Source organism: Crocodylus porosus, unplaced genomic scaffold, assembly GCF_001723895.1.
Source record: "Crocodylus porosus isolate Cpor-Errol unplaced genomic scaffold, CroPor_comp1, whole genome shotgun sequence".
NCBI classification, from domain to species: Eukaryota; Metazoa; Chordata; order Crocodylia; family Crocodylidae; genus Crocodylus; species Crocodylus porosus.
The window spans coordinates 38,473,109-38,489,735 of record NW_017728918.1 but is presented as its reverse complement, the minus strand read 5'-3'; the positions used below and the strand labels follow the sequence as shown (position 1 = coordinate 38,489,735).

At 43.5% G+C, this 16,627-nt stretch overlaps 1 long non-coding RNA gene across 1 annotated transcript; it reads right to left on the bottom strand.

Annotated features, from left to right (window-relative positions):
- Positions 1-3,890: 3,890 nt before the first annotated feature.
- Positions 3,891-14,276, bottom strand: LOC109312210. The gene is made up of 3 exons (XR_002101742.1): positions 14,191-14,276; positions 5,868-5,870; positions 3,891-3,902 (listed from the first exon to the last, which is right to left on the bottom strand). It is a non-coding gene; the product is annotated as an uncharacterized LOC109312210 (long non-coding RNA).
- Between the last annotated feature and the right edge of the window lie 2,351 nt (positions 14,277-16,627).

Genomic DNA, 16,627 nt, shown 5'->3' with positions numbered 1-16,627 from the left:
ACCTGGAACCTTCTTTTTACCCACTATGTAGTTAAAAAAGGACTTCTTATTGTCCTTGATCCAGGTTGCTAGTCCCAGTTCCATCTTCACCTTACCCTTCCTAACAACTCCCCTACAAACCTGAGCAACAGTTGTATAGTCCCCCCTTGTGATGACCCCTCCCTTCCATTGGGTGTATGCCTCCTTTTTAGGCTTGAGACATTCCTGAATGCTTTTTGTTAGCCAAGGGGGCTTCTGAGCACTCTTGCTCCCTTTGACCCTTGTTGGGGTTGCCACCATTTGAGCTTGGAGGAACATCTGCTTAAGGAGCGACCACTTTACTTGGACTTCCAACTCCCCTCCCCTCCAGGACCTCAGTCTCTCCCCAACTAATCTCCTTACCTCACTGAAATCCACACTCCTGAAGTTGATGGTTACTGTCTTGCTGCAGGCCTTTGCCGCCCTATGCTGGATTGTGAATTCCAGTAGGCAATGATCACTCTTGCCCAGGTGATCGAGCACCCACAGTCCCCTCACCAGGTCATTGCCTGTGGCCAGGACCAGGTCTAACAAGGCATTTTCCCTGGTGAGACTGCGCACCTCCTGGGTTAGATGGAGGTCCTGTAACATGGCTAGGAACCTACGTGAGTAGTCAGACCTGGCTGACTGCTCTTCCCAGAAGATGTCTGGATAGTTTAGGTCCCCCATGATGACCACATCCTTTGACCTAACTGCCTGTATGAGCTGACCTGAGAATTCCCAGTCAAGTTCCTCCCCTGGTTGGGTGGTCTGTAGTAGACCCCCACCGTCAAGTCCCTTTCCCCCCAACCCCCTTTTAATCTGACCCAGAGCACTTCAGTTTGCCCCTCCTCTGACCAGGTGCTGCTCGTTGAGGATGTGAATTGCTCTTTGACATAGAGCACCATGCCTCCACCTTTCCTCCCTATTCTATCCCTCCTGTAAAGCCTATAGCCCTTGATGTTCGCCACCCACTCATGTGTTGGATCCCACCATGTTTCAGTGAGCCCCACTATGTCTGGGTTTGTGTTAAATACCAGGAGGGCAAGTTCCTCCTGTTTGTTCCCCGTACTATGAGCATTGGTGTATAGGCATTTAAGGCCTCTTGAAGGTGAATGCCCTGCCTCCCTAATCCCAGGACTATTTGGGCCCCTGTCATTTGGCTGAGTATTTTGTGTGCTCATCGTCAGTCTTGGCTGGGCTGTACTTGTGGATGACTTGTGGTTTGGTGTTCCAATGCTCCCTCCAACCTCATCCTCCCCTTCCCCCAGTTAGCCTTCCAATGATCCCTCTGATCTCAGCCTCCTCTTCCTGTGATGAGACGATTGGCAGAGGGGCTTGTCATTTGCTCCTGATCAGTGGGGAGACAAAAGCTGCAGTTTTAAATATGACATGGTTTTTGCCTCCCAGCCAGTCAACACCAGGCAGCATGACCACTAGAACCTCTTGGCCAATCAGCAGCAAGAGGCAAAAACTCCACCATATTTAAAGCCACAGTTTTTGCCTCCCTGCCAATCAGAAGTGAGCAGCAAGTGGCAAGTGGTGAGGCCTCCCCACCAATCTGGGTTGGAGGTGCATGGGGGAAAATGCAAAATTAAAGGAGCCACCATGAAGAGCACTTCTGCCACAATTTTGGTAGATTCCTACAAATAATCAATCCTGAGTGTAGGAAACAAGCCTCACCCAACTCCAACCTTTAAAAGCTAGTCCCAGACAGGAGTATGCAATTTAGGCTAGATGTCTCCAGGTAGCTGATTCAAGTAAACATAGATAGGCATCTAAGCCTGTACAGTACAGACGAGAGTCAAGTTCCTCTGATGGGTAAATTAGAATCCTGAAAAGCTAATCACCAGACTACCTAAAGCAACATAAGTGTGTCTGAGATCCTAGGTCTCTGAAACTTCAGTGCCTGACTAAGCAGGACATACTATGTATCTTTCTCCACTTGAGCTCTAGATCTCGAGTTGTCTTCTGAAGCAATGTATATAAGTGAGTGGGACTCACATGCTGTGTCCTAGTAGTTTCCCTGTAAGAACCTAGTCATAGAGCAGTCAGTGGTTCAGTCCTACACCTTCCACTGCTCAAGCAATTACCCTAACCACAAAGCTATTGGGTAGACTACAAAGGGGAGTTGTCACCCCCACCCCCGCCCAGATGTATCTGCTGTAGTCAGGCCAATATGGAGTCAGAAAGAGAGAGCAAGTAATGACTTTTTTAGTCTAGTCTTGCAGTTGGCACACTCTGATGGCAGGTAGGAAAGCTGGATTGTATCCCCTAGGCTAAGATTGTTTAAAATCAAATATATATCTAATGTTAAATGAAGAATTCATTTCCCTCCCAATTGAGTACCCTAACCACTAAGCTACTGACTCATGCTCTACTATGCTTGCTGTACTTCCTACCCTGTGACTCATTCATTTCTGAAAATTCAATTGCACAGTTTCAATAGAAGAGTTGGACAGTGACCACCTCCCAGGCTATTGTATAGCTGACAAATATAAGCAACTGCCTTATTCAGATAGGCACTGAGCTCTCACAATGCCAAATAAGGTAACTACAGTTTCGGTTCTCATAGTCTTCGACATCATCTATCTTGAAATTAAAGTAAATATAAAATCATATGAATTAATTAAATTAAATTAAGTCAACAGAGGGGCACAGGGAAAATAGAATCTATGAATCAGTGCTGTAAGTATGACATAACAAGTTCCTTGGAATCCTTATCTCCAGTTCTACAGATTCTTGGCCTCTCCAGCTGTGGAAATTCCAGTTCCAAAAATCTTAATGCACATATTTCTAATATACTGTTACATTATTCATATAATCCATTCTTAATCTAATATAAACATGTATTATTAATACACGCTATTACAAATTTAGGAATAAATATACATCTAGTTCTGTCATTTATTTTCTTGTAAATCAGTAGTTTTCCCCACACACATTATTTATGTATGCCTGTTGCAATTTGTATCAAGGAACTGTTTAAGAAATTCCCAGGTTCAGTGCAACAGCATACTTAACCAAATTTTGAAAAAAAAAAGATAGAATATGTTAAGAAGAGCACCCAGGTGGGTTAACACCAGGAAGAAGTAAGACTGAAAATCAGGCACTTTCTATAATCTTCTTATATAAGTTTATAAAGTATAGAACAAACAAATGGTGATTTTATGAAATAATATGTCCGTGATATGTCCATGATATGTGTTATCTTCTCTGTAAATTGTCATAGAACCTTAAATAATAGACTCATATACTGCCTATAAATATGCTTGTTCACATTCTAATCAGAATGCTTCAACAACCCCTCAACATCATGTGTATTAAGCCTCCCTCCAGCTGCCCCCTCCCTATCCCCACAACATACACACAAACACATTTCAACATGGCTGTGGGGGCACTTTAACTAAGCCTCATCAAATGAGTTTTAGTTAAAACACCCCCATGGCCATTTTGAAATGTAGGGGGCTTAATACACATGAAGGTGAGCTGTTTTAATCAGAGCAGCTGTCTGGGAACCACTCTAAATAAAATGTCCCCCTCCCCACCAAGAGCTGCTTTAGCCCACTCTCCAGTCTATCAAGATTTGTATTAAAAAGCTATCCTTCAATGTGTTTGCAGTCCTTCCAGGTTTTGTGTTATCTGCAGATTTGTTCAAGAGGTTCTCTGTTCTGGGATCTAAACTGTTTGGAAGCACAAACAAAAGACTTCTCAATATTATGTTAGAAGTTAGAAATTACTGATTCAGTAAATGCAAATATTCCCAAATTTGACTTGTCATGGGGATGGGGAAGGGGAAGGGGAAGGGGAAGTGGGCAGGGGACTTCTACAACAAATATCTACTCTGACTCTGAGCCTGTTAATGTTTATAGTGGAATTAAAATAGCATCCATAAGCAAGAACCTCTAACTATTTCTATGTGTAAATAATTAGGACATGTCTGTATGCATATATATTATTCAGTTCACTGAGGGAGGATTTAATATTTGATCTTTTAATTGAATTTTTAATTCTTTTTAAATTAATTAAAATGATGTTTGGTAAAACATATATTAAGCGCTTTACAAGGAGTTTCTTGGCCCCTCATGGTCTAGGAACCCAACTGCAGGTGGTCAGCAAGTAATGGCCTGTCTAGCTGGGAAGCTCAGGGCCAGCTGGAGAGATGAGCAGCTAATGAATGTGGAGCCACTATAAGACTTATGAACTCGAGGTAGATATGGCTGGGCTGTGGATGTCCTGTCCTGTCTTGGGATAAAATACCCCCTCCCCACACTTCTTTTAACATATGGAGAAGATGAGGGGAGGGCTGTTGTTTGATTTCATAGTTGTTTTCAGTTGGAAGGGACCTTATTAGATCATTGAGTCTGACTCCCTGCCCTGGGCTGGTAAGAGCCCTTAAGTCAGGTGACCCCAGCCAATTGCTTGTCCAGTTTCCTCCTTAACATCTGCAAGGTAGAGTAGAACACCACCTCCCTTTGAAGCCCATCCCAGTTTCTGGTAAACCTTACCATGAAGAAATTCTTCCTCATGTCTAGTTTAAATCTGCTCTCTGTCAGTTTGAGGCCATTGTTTCTAGTAACTCCAAGGGGTCACCTTGTAAACAGAGCATCTCCTATTCCTTGCTGTTCCCCCCTGAGGAATTTGTAGATGACCACTAGATCCCCTCTCAGCCTTCCCTTGTGCAGGCTGAAGAAATCCACGTCTCTCAATCTCTCCTCATAGGAACTTCTCTGCAGGCCCCTAATCATCTGAGTAGCCTACCTTTGGACCCTCCCAAGGTTTTCCACATCTTTCTTGAAGTGCAGTGCCCAAAATTGAACACAGTACTCCAACTGTGACCTTACCAATGCCACATAGAGGAGAAGTATTGCCTAGACCTGTTTGTGATGCACCTGCTAATGCATGATAGAGTGCTGTTAGTTTTACTGATCATTTTGTCACACTGATGACTCATGTTCATTTTAGAGTCAACTATGATTCCAAGATCCCTTCTGCTGCTGTGCTGCTTAGGAAGTCATCTCCCAGGCTGTAAGTGTGTTGAAGATTCCTTCTCCCCTGGTGCAGTACTTTGCATTTATCTTTATTAAACTGCATCCTATTTTGCTCTGCCCACTTTCCCAACCTGTCCAAATCTACTCGAATCTGTTCCCTGCCAATTAGTGTGTTTACTTTGACCCATAATAATAACAACTGCCTTCCTACTATTACTGTAGAATTGGTATATGGCCAAATAATAAAATTAGATATATACAAGTCAGTGGGACCAGATGATCTTCATCTGAGAGTGCTGAAGGAGATGTCCAAAGTCATTCTGAATGACAGACAGCATGGCTTTGTTGTGGGAAGGTCTTGCCTTACCAACATCATCTCCTTCTATGACCAGGTAACACACAACCTGGACACAAGGGAAAAGGTTGACATTGTATATCTTGATTTCCAAAAGGCCTTTGATTTAATATCCCACAGTGTCCTTGCTAGAAAATTGGAGGATTATGGGCTTAACTCTGGGACAGTCAGGTAGGTGATAAACTGGCTGCAGGATAGAGAGTTGTAGTGAATGGATCTGTGTAATTGTGGTGAGAAGTGGGCAGCAGTGTAACACAGGGGTTGGTGCTTGGCCCAGAACTTTTCAAAATCTTTATTAACAATGTGGATATGGGGGTAAAGAGCTCACTGGCCAAGTTTATAGATGACACCAAATTATGGAGATGCATGGTCATGCTTGAAGATATGGTACAGTTACAGGAAGACCTAGACAGGGTAGCATGTTAGGTGGATCAGAATCTGATGAAGTTCAACATCTGATGAAGTTCAATATTGAGAAATGTAAAGTGCTCCACCTCAGGACAAGCACCCCTCAACACACCTACAGGCTTGGCGGTACCAAACTGACTAGCACCACAAATGATAGGAACCTGTTGATAATAATAGACCACAGCATGAATATGAGCCAGGAGTGTGATGCTGTAGCCAGTAGGGCAAATAATACTCTGGCATGCATCAATCAATGCATCTCTGGCAAAACCAAGAAGGAGATTCTTCCACTCTACTCGGCACTGGTGAGACCACAGCTAGAGTACTGCATTCAGTTCTTGGCCCCACACTTTAACAAAGATATGGATAAGCTTGAGAGAGTCCAAAGAAGATCCACCCATATGATCAGTCTTACATGGCAAGTCATACAAGGAAAGGCTGAGGGATCTAGCACCCTTCAGCCTGAGGAAAGGAAAGCTGAGAGGGGATCTGGTAGCAGATGACCACTACACTAGGGGAGTATATCAAGGTCTTAGTGAGCAACAGTTCACCAGGGCACCTGAGGGGAAAGCTATGAGTAATGGCCACAAACTCCTGGAAGATCAATTCAGGCTTAATGTTAGGAAAAACTTCTTCACAGCCAGGGCATCCAGGGTGTGGAATAAACTCCATCTAGAGCAGGTGCAATCACCTACCCTGGAAATCTTCAAGAGGAGACTAGACAGTCACCTTGCTGGGATCACCTGACCCCCAGTTATCTTTCCTGCTTAGTGCAGGAGACTGGACCTGATGATCTTCTGAGGTCCTCTCCGGCCTTACAGTCTATTAATCTATGAATAATTTGGCGTCATCCTTGAATTTGGACAGTGTGCTCTCCATGCCCTCATCCAGGTCACTGATGAAGATGTTGAACATCACTGACCTGAGGATTGAACTCTGGGGGACCCTACTGCCCACATCCTTTCAGGTCAATACCAGCCCTTTCACCACCACTCTCTGGGTGCACCCCTTAAGCCAATTCACCCCCCACCTGACTATGTAATCATCTACATCACAGCCACTTAGTTTATTTATGAGAATGGGGTGAGACACCATGTCAAAAGCCTTTTTAAAATCCAAGGAAATGACATCAACCTCAACTCCTGTGTCTACGCATTTTGTGACTTGGGCCTAAAAAGAAACAAGATTAGTCAGGCAGAATCTACCTGCTATGAATCCAGGCTGGTTGCCCTTTAGCATTGTTTTTCCTGCTGGACTCCCACAAATGTAATCCTTAATAATTTTTTCAAAGGTTTTCCAAGGATAGAGGTGAGACTAACTGGCCTATAGTTACCCAGATCCTCCTTTCTACCCTTCTTGAAAATAGCGACCACATTGGCCCTTTTCCAATCCTCTGTGACCTGTCCTGAGCACCGCAAGTGCTCAAACAGTTGTGTCAGTGGTTCTGCTGTGACATTGGCCACATTCCTTCAGCACCCTTGGAAGAAGGTCATCTGGGCCTGCTGACTTGAACACATCCAGGCCCTCCAAGTGTCCCATCACTAGGTCAGCATTAACTGTTGATGGGTTGGTGTTCTTCCTGTGCTGGCCTATAGTTCAACTGGGAGATTTGTCTTGATCCATGTTCAGGAATACGGAAGCAAAAAAATATTGAAGAGCTCATCTTTGTCCCTCTTATCTGTCACCAATTGCCCTAGTCTGTCCTGTAGGTATTCTATGTTACCATGTGCCTTCTTTTTGCTTCATATATACCTGAAGAAAGACTTCTTGTCTTTAATTTTTGCTGCTAGCCTGAGTTCCATTGATGCTTTGGGCTTTCTAACTAACTCCCTGCAAGTGTGAGCCAAGTTTTAATACTCCTCCTTGGTGGCTACCCCCTTCTTCCATAGTCTGTATGCCTCTTTTTTCATTCCTAGGCTTTCCTGGATTTTCTTGTTCAGCCAAGAGGGTTTCTTGGCCCTTTAGCCCCCCTTTATGTGCGATGGGATTGTCTCCTGTCCCCAAAGGATTTTTCCCTTGAGGAATTACCACCCTTTCTGCATTCCCATCCCACCAGTGCTGCTGTCCTTCAGTGCCTTGCTTACTAATCTCCTGAGCTCACTGAAGTTAGCCTTTCAGAGGTCCAGCACTTCTGCCCTACTGGTTATCTTCCCTGCCTTTTGCCAGACAGTGAATTCTAACATTTGGTGGTCACTGTCCCCTAGGTTACCCTGTATCTGCAGATCTCCCATAAGGTCATCCCCTGTAGCAAACACCTTATCTAGTAAGGCATTTCCCCTAATGGGACCCTATACCTCCTGTGTTAGGTGAAGGTCTTGTATGCAGGTTAAGAACCAATGTGAATGGTCAGATCTAGTTGACTGCTTCTCCCAGCAGATGTCAGGGTAGTTTAGGTCACCCATGACAACCATGTCTCTTGAGTGTACTGTATCTGAAAGCTTCCTTGAGAAGTCCAGGTCTAGCTCATGCTCCTGGTGTGGTAGTCTGTAATAGACACCCACTACCAAGTCCCCTTCCTTCTGACCCCCTTGTACTCTGACCCACATTACCTCAATTTTCCTCTCCTCTGATCCCACCTTGATTATAGATGACAGGTATTGTTCCTTAATATAGAGAATAATACCCTCCATCCCCCTTTCCCCCACTCTGTCCTGTTTGTACAGCTATTAGCCCCTAATACTTACCACTCAATCATGGATAGGGTCCCACCAGGTATCCATCCATCCAACTATGTCAAAGTCTTTGTTTGTTTTGTTTGTTGTGGATTCAAGTTGTCTGGTGAAGAATAAGGCTGCCCATTAGTAATAACTTAGCATGGATCCTAGAGTCAGCTCAACAAAACACAAAGCCTAAACTATTGTATGCTGGTTCCTAGCTGTTGTCCCAGGGGGATGAACCAAGCCCCAGTGTCACGGTTGCCCAGGGTGGCAGATTGAACATGGAACAGGTGGGATTACTGGCGAGGAGGTCTGAGGTATGAAACTGATGGTGGTTGCAAACAAGGTGATTTATTGACTTACGCTTTGATGCGTAGGTACGGTGTCTTCAGTTACAGTTAAACAGATATACACAACAAAGGGTTTTGTTGGCCCACAGAGTTCACCAGAAAGCCCTTGCTTTCTACCCGTTATGGGATAGGTGCGGCTGCTCACTGGCTAGTCCTAGGGCTGGTCAACAGCTCATTAATCAGAAGTAAACAAACAATGAAAACTGTAACTCGTAGAATGAAGAAACATCATGACGCCAGTCCAAATGGACAACGGTTGATCGGAGAATGGTGAATGGTGCCGAGGTCGAATGCCAGGTAGGATGAGACGAGGTCGTGATTGAGGTAGGTTGGGATGATCCAAATCGTAGTCGGTAGCCGGTGCCAAAGTCAGTCCAATAACCAGAAGATCAATATGAAGATAAACAAAATCGAAAACTAATATGCTGCGTGGGGTGGTGAGGAGAAGACCCGGGGTCCGAGACCCAATCTCTCCCTGTTTCACAGTCCCTGCTAATAGCAGGCTCTGTTTCCAGGTTGAGAAGCTCTCTCTCTCTCTCACACACACACACTCACCAAATGCCCACAATGCCCACCAACTCCAAAACAACCCGCACCAAGGTGGGGGCTCACTAGCCTTATAAAGTTACCCCTTGGCCAATCAGGGCGCTTAGTTGCAAGAAGGTTCCAGAGTAATTACCTCATGCAGTTACCAACCAGGCATGCGTCAGAACAAGCCTGGTGAAGTAACTGAGTTTGCGCAGGGCTGGAAAGTAGGTCATTGCTGATTGACAGCTCCTGAGGTCGCCCAGGGGGCACATGCTAGGCATACGGTGGAATTTTCCATGAACCTGTCTTCTCTGCGCATAACCGTAACTTAACTCTTGTGTTGCCAGCACCTTTCAAAATTTTACTTGGACAGCTGTGACTCTCCATTAGTGGAGGTGTTCAAGCATAGGCTGTGCATCCTCTGGTCTGGGGTGATTTAAGCACAGCCTATGTTTTATTGTGGGTATTCCCCATGCTTTTGAACTTTGCTTGTTACCATGTGGGGCTGGGATGGAATTCGGCTCCTTCCCTCCCCATTTCTGCTATGTGACAGGGTTTCATTTTTTTTCTTTTCACTCCTTGCTCAGAGGCATTGAGTTTCACTATAGCCAAAGACGTGGATTTTGACTGGGATGTGCCAGTGGTCCTGCTGGGACTTAAGTATGGAGGTTCCTGAGTAAAGGTTCTTGCCCCTTTGCTCAGGGTTAGAACAAGTGCCATATTTGGTAAGGGGACAGAATTTTACTCTGTAGTCAGATTGGTATGGACTGGGGTGCCTTCCTGTGTAGCTGGAGGTCTGGCCCTCTTCCTAGGATCTCTTGAGTGGATATTAATATTTTACAGAAATAGGATGTTGGCTTCCATGGTCCCTCTGCTTTACGTGCGGTAGATTAGGGTGTTATGTCATGTGTTGTGTCAGGGTTGATGGTAGCTTTACTAAGAGGTTAGATTATGGAGTGTATGGGATGGTCAGGATAGGGATGATCCTGCTTCAGATAGGGGGTTGGATTGGATGACCTCTGGAGGTCCCTTCCACCTTTATCCGGGATTCTATGATAAATCTGGCCTGAGAAACTGAGAATGGATCTAACTTGCCTAAAACAGCAAGCTAAGCTACCTGCTTACACCCTAATAACCTGGTGTATTTTCCCAGTATTGTTCCTTGAGTGTTTATCATTTCAGTCAATAGGGATATACACCATATTCCATTGACCAAAATTCAACTTTTTAATGATTATTCACCACATTAATTAATATTATTAGGTTGCTTCAAATCCTGCTACCCCTTTCCTGTCCAACTAATTGTCAGGTCTGGGGCCTGGCAAATTGCTTCCATTATGAGGACCAGCAAGGTTTGTTTTATCTTATGTTATGCTTCTTGTTTAGAAAGACCATGAACACAATTCTGTTTCTCTAAAGAAACAGAATCCTGACATCTGCTACAGTAAGAATTGAGTAGCAGGATGTAATTTCTTTGCTCACAGTCCCAAACTTCTTTCCCGCCAACACACTGTCCAGAAAGCTTTCTTTCTTGGGCTTTAATGGTTGTTTCCTTACAAAATTCCCTGGGAGTCATCCAACTTCCAGCATAGCAGTACATATATAATTTGCATCTGTGAAAAGTGAATACAAACATAATTCAAAACTAATACAATCCTGATCACCTATGCATGTGTGAGTATGTATTATATTTAACACACAACTGAAAATTTGTCTGTGTCTTCCAACCATGCAGTTGGTCTGAGGCATTTGTTTGTCATTTCAAAAGCATTTGTTGTATTACAAAAATACCAAGCTGACTTCTTCACATCTCAGTCCTTACTTACTGTTCCATAATATAATTGTGAATCTAAGGGGAAAAGGAGAGCCAGTTGTATTGTAAAGAAATTAACCATACCAATGAGCAGGTATGGCAGAAGACCAGTTTAATTTAGCAGGGAAATCTTCAGTGAGCTAAATTTCAAAAAGAAAGCTTACAAGAAATGGAAACTTGGACAAATCTCTAAGGAGTAGTATTAGAGTACTGCTTGGGCATTCAGGGATGAAATCAAGGAAGCCAAAACACCATTGGCTAGCAAGGGACATAAAGAGTAACAAGAAAGGTTTCTACAAGTATGTCAGCAACAAGAGGAAGATCAGAGAAGGCATCAGTTCCTTACTGAATGGGGGAGGCAACCTAGTGACGAAGGATGTGGAAAAGACTGAAGTACTTACTGCCTCCTTTAGAGGCAAGTTCATCTCCCAAACTACCGCACCTGGCAATACAGTGTGGGTACTGGGTAAGCAGCCAACAGTAGTGAAAGAAAAGGTTAGGGAATATTTAGCAAATGTAAGCATGTGCAAATCCTTGTGGCTAGATGCAATATGCCAAAGGGTGCTGAGGGAGTTTGCGGATGTGATTGCAGATCTGCTGGATGTTATCTTTGAAAACTCATATTCATCAGGGGAAGTGACAGGCAATTGGAAAAGCACTTTGAGGAGGCGATGGTGATTAGGGACAGTCAGTATGGATTCACCAAGGACAAGTCTTTCCTGGCAAACTTGATTGCCTTCTATGATTAAATGACTGCCTCTGTATGCAGGGAGAGCAGTGGTTGTGACATACCTTGACTTTAACAAGGCTTTTGATACAGTCACAGATTCTCAGAAGTTCAGGGTTGGAAGGGACCTCATGCGACAATTGAGTCCAGCTCTGGGTAGGAAAGACCTCTGGGGTCAAATGACCCAGCAAGGTGTGCGTCCAGTCTCCTTTTGAAGATGTCCAATGTAGGTTCCTACACCACCCCCACTGGGAATCTGTTCCAGAGTCTGTTCACATGAACCATGAATAAGTTTTTCCTTATATCCAGTCTGAACCCTTCTTCTAGGAGTTTATGACCATTGCTCCTGGTTTTCCCCTGGGGCACCTTAGTGAATAGTTGTTCTCCTAGCCCCTGATGCTCTCCCCTGATATACAGTATTTGTAAGCTTCCACCAAATCTTCTGTGAAATCTTCTCTTTTGTAGGCTGAACAATTCCATACCTGTCAGCCTTTCCTCGTACGGCTTGCTCATCAGGCCTCTAATCATATGAGTAGCTCTTTTCTGAACTCTCTCAACCTTCTCCACATCCTTCTTGAAGTATGGTATCCATATGAGGCCTCACCAATGATGAGTACAGTGGGACAATACCTTCCTTAGTTTTGCTTGAGATGCATTGGTTGATGCATGCCATTGTATTGTTTGTTCTGTTAACTGTAGCATCACACCAGTGGCTCATATTCACTTTATGGTCAATTATGAACCCCAGGTCCCTTTAATATATGGTGCTAGCTACCATAGCACCACTGAGCCTGTAAGTTTGTTCCAGATTTTTTTTTCAGCAGATGGAGCACTTTACACTTCTCAGTGTTGAACAGCATCTGGCTGTGGTCCATCCTTCTAAGTAATCTGTCTAGGTCTGCCTGGATAGCCAGCCAACCCTGAGGCATGGCCACACTTGCCCACAGCTTAGTGTCATCAGCAAACTTTGTCAGTTTCACCCCAACATCCAGATCATTGAACAAGATGTTGAAAAGCACTGGTCCAAGTACCAAACCCTGAAGGACACCACTGGCTACCTTCCACCAGGTCAAAATAGACCCCTCTATTAGCACTCTCTGGTTGCAACCCCACAGCCAGTTTCCCACCCATTTGATCCTTTAATTTTTGAGTCCATAGTTCCTTACTTTTACCTTGACAGCCTCATGGGACAGCCTCAAGGGACAGCAAGTCAAAAGACCTTCTTAAAGTCCAAGTAAATGACATCAACCTCATCTCCCTTATGCAGGTTGTGAGTAACTTGGTCATAGAAGTAGCTGAGGTTAGTCAGACATAATCTACCCACAACAAAACCATGCTGGTGTTGTTCAGAATTTTGCCTTCTACTGACTCATTGCATATGGACTCCTTGAGAATTGTTTTGAGGATTTTGCCTGGAATTGAAGTCAGGCTGATCAGCCTGTAGTTCTCTGGGTCCTCTCTCCTCCCCTTCTTGAAGATGGGCACAACACTGACCCTCTTCCAGTCTTCTGGGATCTCTTCTGAGTGCCACAGATTCTCAGAGAGGTTCACCAGTGGGCCTGCAATGACTTCAGCTAAATTGTTCAGCAGTCTTGGATGGAATGGTGGTGCTGTCCCCCAAAATATTCTTGAAGCAAGCTAAGAAACTATGGATTGAATGAATGAACCATAAGATGGAAAGAAAACTATCTGGATCATCAGGCTAATAGGGTTTTGTGGACAGGGACATGCACACAATGGATCATGGCTCTGCCCCAACTCTGACTGATGCTGTGACCTCTGCAAGATCCTGATCCTAACCTTGGATGCAGCTCCATGCCCAGCCACTTGGACTCCCAATGCTGCTCAGGCAGGTCTCCATGGAGACTCCAGGAGTAGTAGGGCTGTGACAGCATGGAGCCATAATGACCCTGCCACCCTAGAGTCCTCATGAAGACCAGAGAGTGGTGTGGGCAAGGGCTGCTGGGAAATGGAGTCCAGCTGCTGATCAGAAATTTTGCTAGACTGTTCTCAGTGGTGGCAGATGACAGAACAAGGAGTGATGGTCTCAAGTTGCAGCAAGGGAAATTTTAGGTTAGATATTAGGAAGAACTTTCTCACTAGAAGGGTAGTAAAACACTGAAACATGTTACCCAGAGAGGTAATGGAATCTCCATTCTTGGAGGTTTTTAAGGTCCTGCTAGACAAAGTCTTGGCTGGGATGATCTAGCTGGGTATAGTCCAGATTTGAGCAAGGGGTTGGACTAGATGACCTCATAAGGCCGTTTTGGACCACAATTTTCTATTATTCTATTTTTTTTATGATAATGGAGTTTCAGTAATACCATATTTAACCCCACAATTTCTGTTCAAGCTATAGCATACCCACCTACCCCACATAAATCATGTGCCTGAGCAGCAACAGAGTCTTCTGATCCTGGATAGGGCTTGTCAGCCATCTTCTGACCCACAGGTATAACAACCATGGAAAGCAATGGCTGTGAGGGATTGCCAATGACCATACCCTAGAAAATGTCCAGTGTTACGTGAAAGACTTCAAGTGATGTTTCTCTGTTACTTCATTAGAAAAGCTGTTCTAATTGATTGATTGATTGATTTTCTTTGACTGTCTTTTGAATTTGCCTAACTTAATCTTCCATACATTGATCTAAGCTTGATTTGTCTAAAACATTAAAAATGCCTCTAGTATTAAATATAAGTAATTGTGCATTATGATCAAGTCTTTACCTTCTCTTTGCAAGTTAGAAGCTTAGAAATTCTTGTCTTTTACCATAAGACAAATTTCCTAGATAGACTTTTCCCGATCCCTTCCCAATATCTCTTCTCAATATCTTTTTCAAAGCTTAGACACCAAAACCAAATGCAGCAGCTTAGCAAGTGTCTCCCTATTGCTAGATGTTATGGTCATATATTTTCTGTATTTCTATTCAATATATTTTTGCTTATACCTCCAAAGACTGCTTTTCTCTGTCACCATACTGCATTAGGCACTCAAATTTGGCACCTACACAAGATGTTTACTGTGGAGCTGCTTAATTAGCTTTGCAGTAAAGCCTCAGCATCTACACATGAGGCACTATTAGGTCACTAGTAAACTCTGCAACAGGTATACTGCTGAGGAGTTTTTTTACTCCATAGCAAAGTAGATGCTGATGGAGCGGGATGAGACACAAGGCTGCTTCAGTGCAGGGCTGCCAGCCAGCTGGCTCCATACTGGCACATCCTAATGCCCCAGCCAGCCCTTACCCAGCATGTTGAGAGAAGCTGTAAGAGTCCCAGGCTGGTATGTTGACCCCCAGGGGTCCCTGCCAGCTGGGGCTGCTCTGAGCCAGTTCAATGTGCTGCTGTCCTGCATGCACATGAAAATGTGATGCCCAGGAGCAATAAACTCTGGTGTGATGTGCACTGGAGTTTATTCCTTCACACTAATTTCATGTGTAGACATGTACATTAAGTCCTTTCCTGCATGGCTGATTTCCAAAACACAATCTTTCTCACTCTATAAATGTTGCTGCCTTCTTGTTCTGCAATTTTGTGATAATTATCGGTCTATGATACTTCTATTTCAATTACATAGGTGATTCAGGAGTAGAGTGATTGTAGGATGAGTAATGTGTGTCATGCTACCTGTGACTCTTCACTTGCTCAGCCAAGTCATTTTCTTAACTAAAAAAGTGATACTTTCATTTAAAAAAAACAGTAAGTACTATAAATGCAATGTATTGATGACTATGTGGAATCAAAATGGCTACATATTTTTCCAGGTCAGATGAGAACTGCAATATTGCTGGTGTTTGTTTACAAAAGTGTCCACTGGCCTCTAAAAAGATATCAGTGCTGGGTTGTGGATGAGCATGAAATTCTTGGATAAGGTTAGATGGTACAGAAAGAACATAAAAATTCAAATATATTTTAGAGAAAACAAAGATTTAGAGTTATGTGCAATTAGTTTCAATTTTGTCTTTGGCAGATATGTACTGTTTTAGCTGCTGGCTTGCTCAAAAAAGTAAGTTCATACAACAGATTCACCTCTCAAACTGGAAATACAGGGGTGGCCAACATGCAGCTCTGGAGTCCAAACTTCTGAGTCCAAACTGAGTAATGTGCTTGCTGCAAGCAGTCACCTGATGTGATGTAACAGCTATAGAAGAGCTATAGAACATCACTGTGTACTTGTGCAAGGATTCAAGGAGACGCATATTAACTTCTGAAGAGCCGCATGTAACTCCAGAGCTGTGGGTTGGCCACCCCTGCCAAAGAAATTTTCAAGTTGCCCATTGGAGCTCACTTCTTACTTGGGGACCTGTCCCTCCCCATGATACTTACACAGCTCCTATGAGACCTACTGTTCAAATGAGTCCTTTTCTTGCTTTTTTCCAGAAAAAAATACAATGATTTTGCAGTATAAGATGTGGGTTTTCTGCTTACCATTTGCTAAAAAAAAAGTTAGAGACAACTTTTTTTTAGTAGAAAACAGAAACGTTTCATTCAAAGTGGTTGTAAGAGACAGCTAGTGTAAAAGTGATGTTGTCAAGAGGCTATATTGCACAAGGATATTTTGAATAGAATGTTTTACTGGAATAAGTGCATGATTGGGAGAGAGCAAGTTTGGGGGCACACCATACCTATTCTCAGGATAAAAGTGTGAATATTTATAGATTTTGATTTCCCTTTAAAAAAAAGTAAAAACCACCACAAAAAATCCACTGCAAATTTTGAAGAAAAAGAGTTTTAATTTCCTGCTAAAAATAATTTTCAGTTTTCAGTCACCTGTAATAACCCTTATTTTAACACTGGAGTA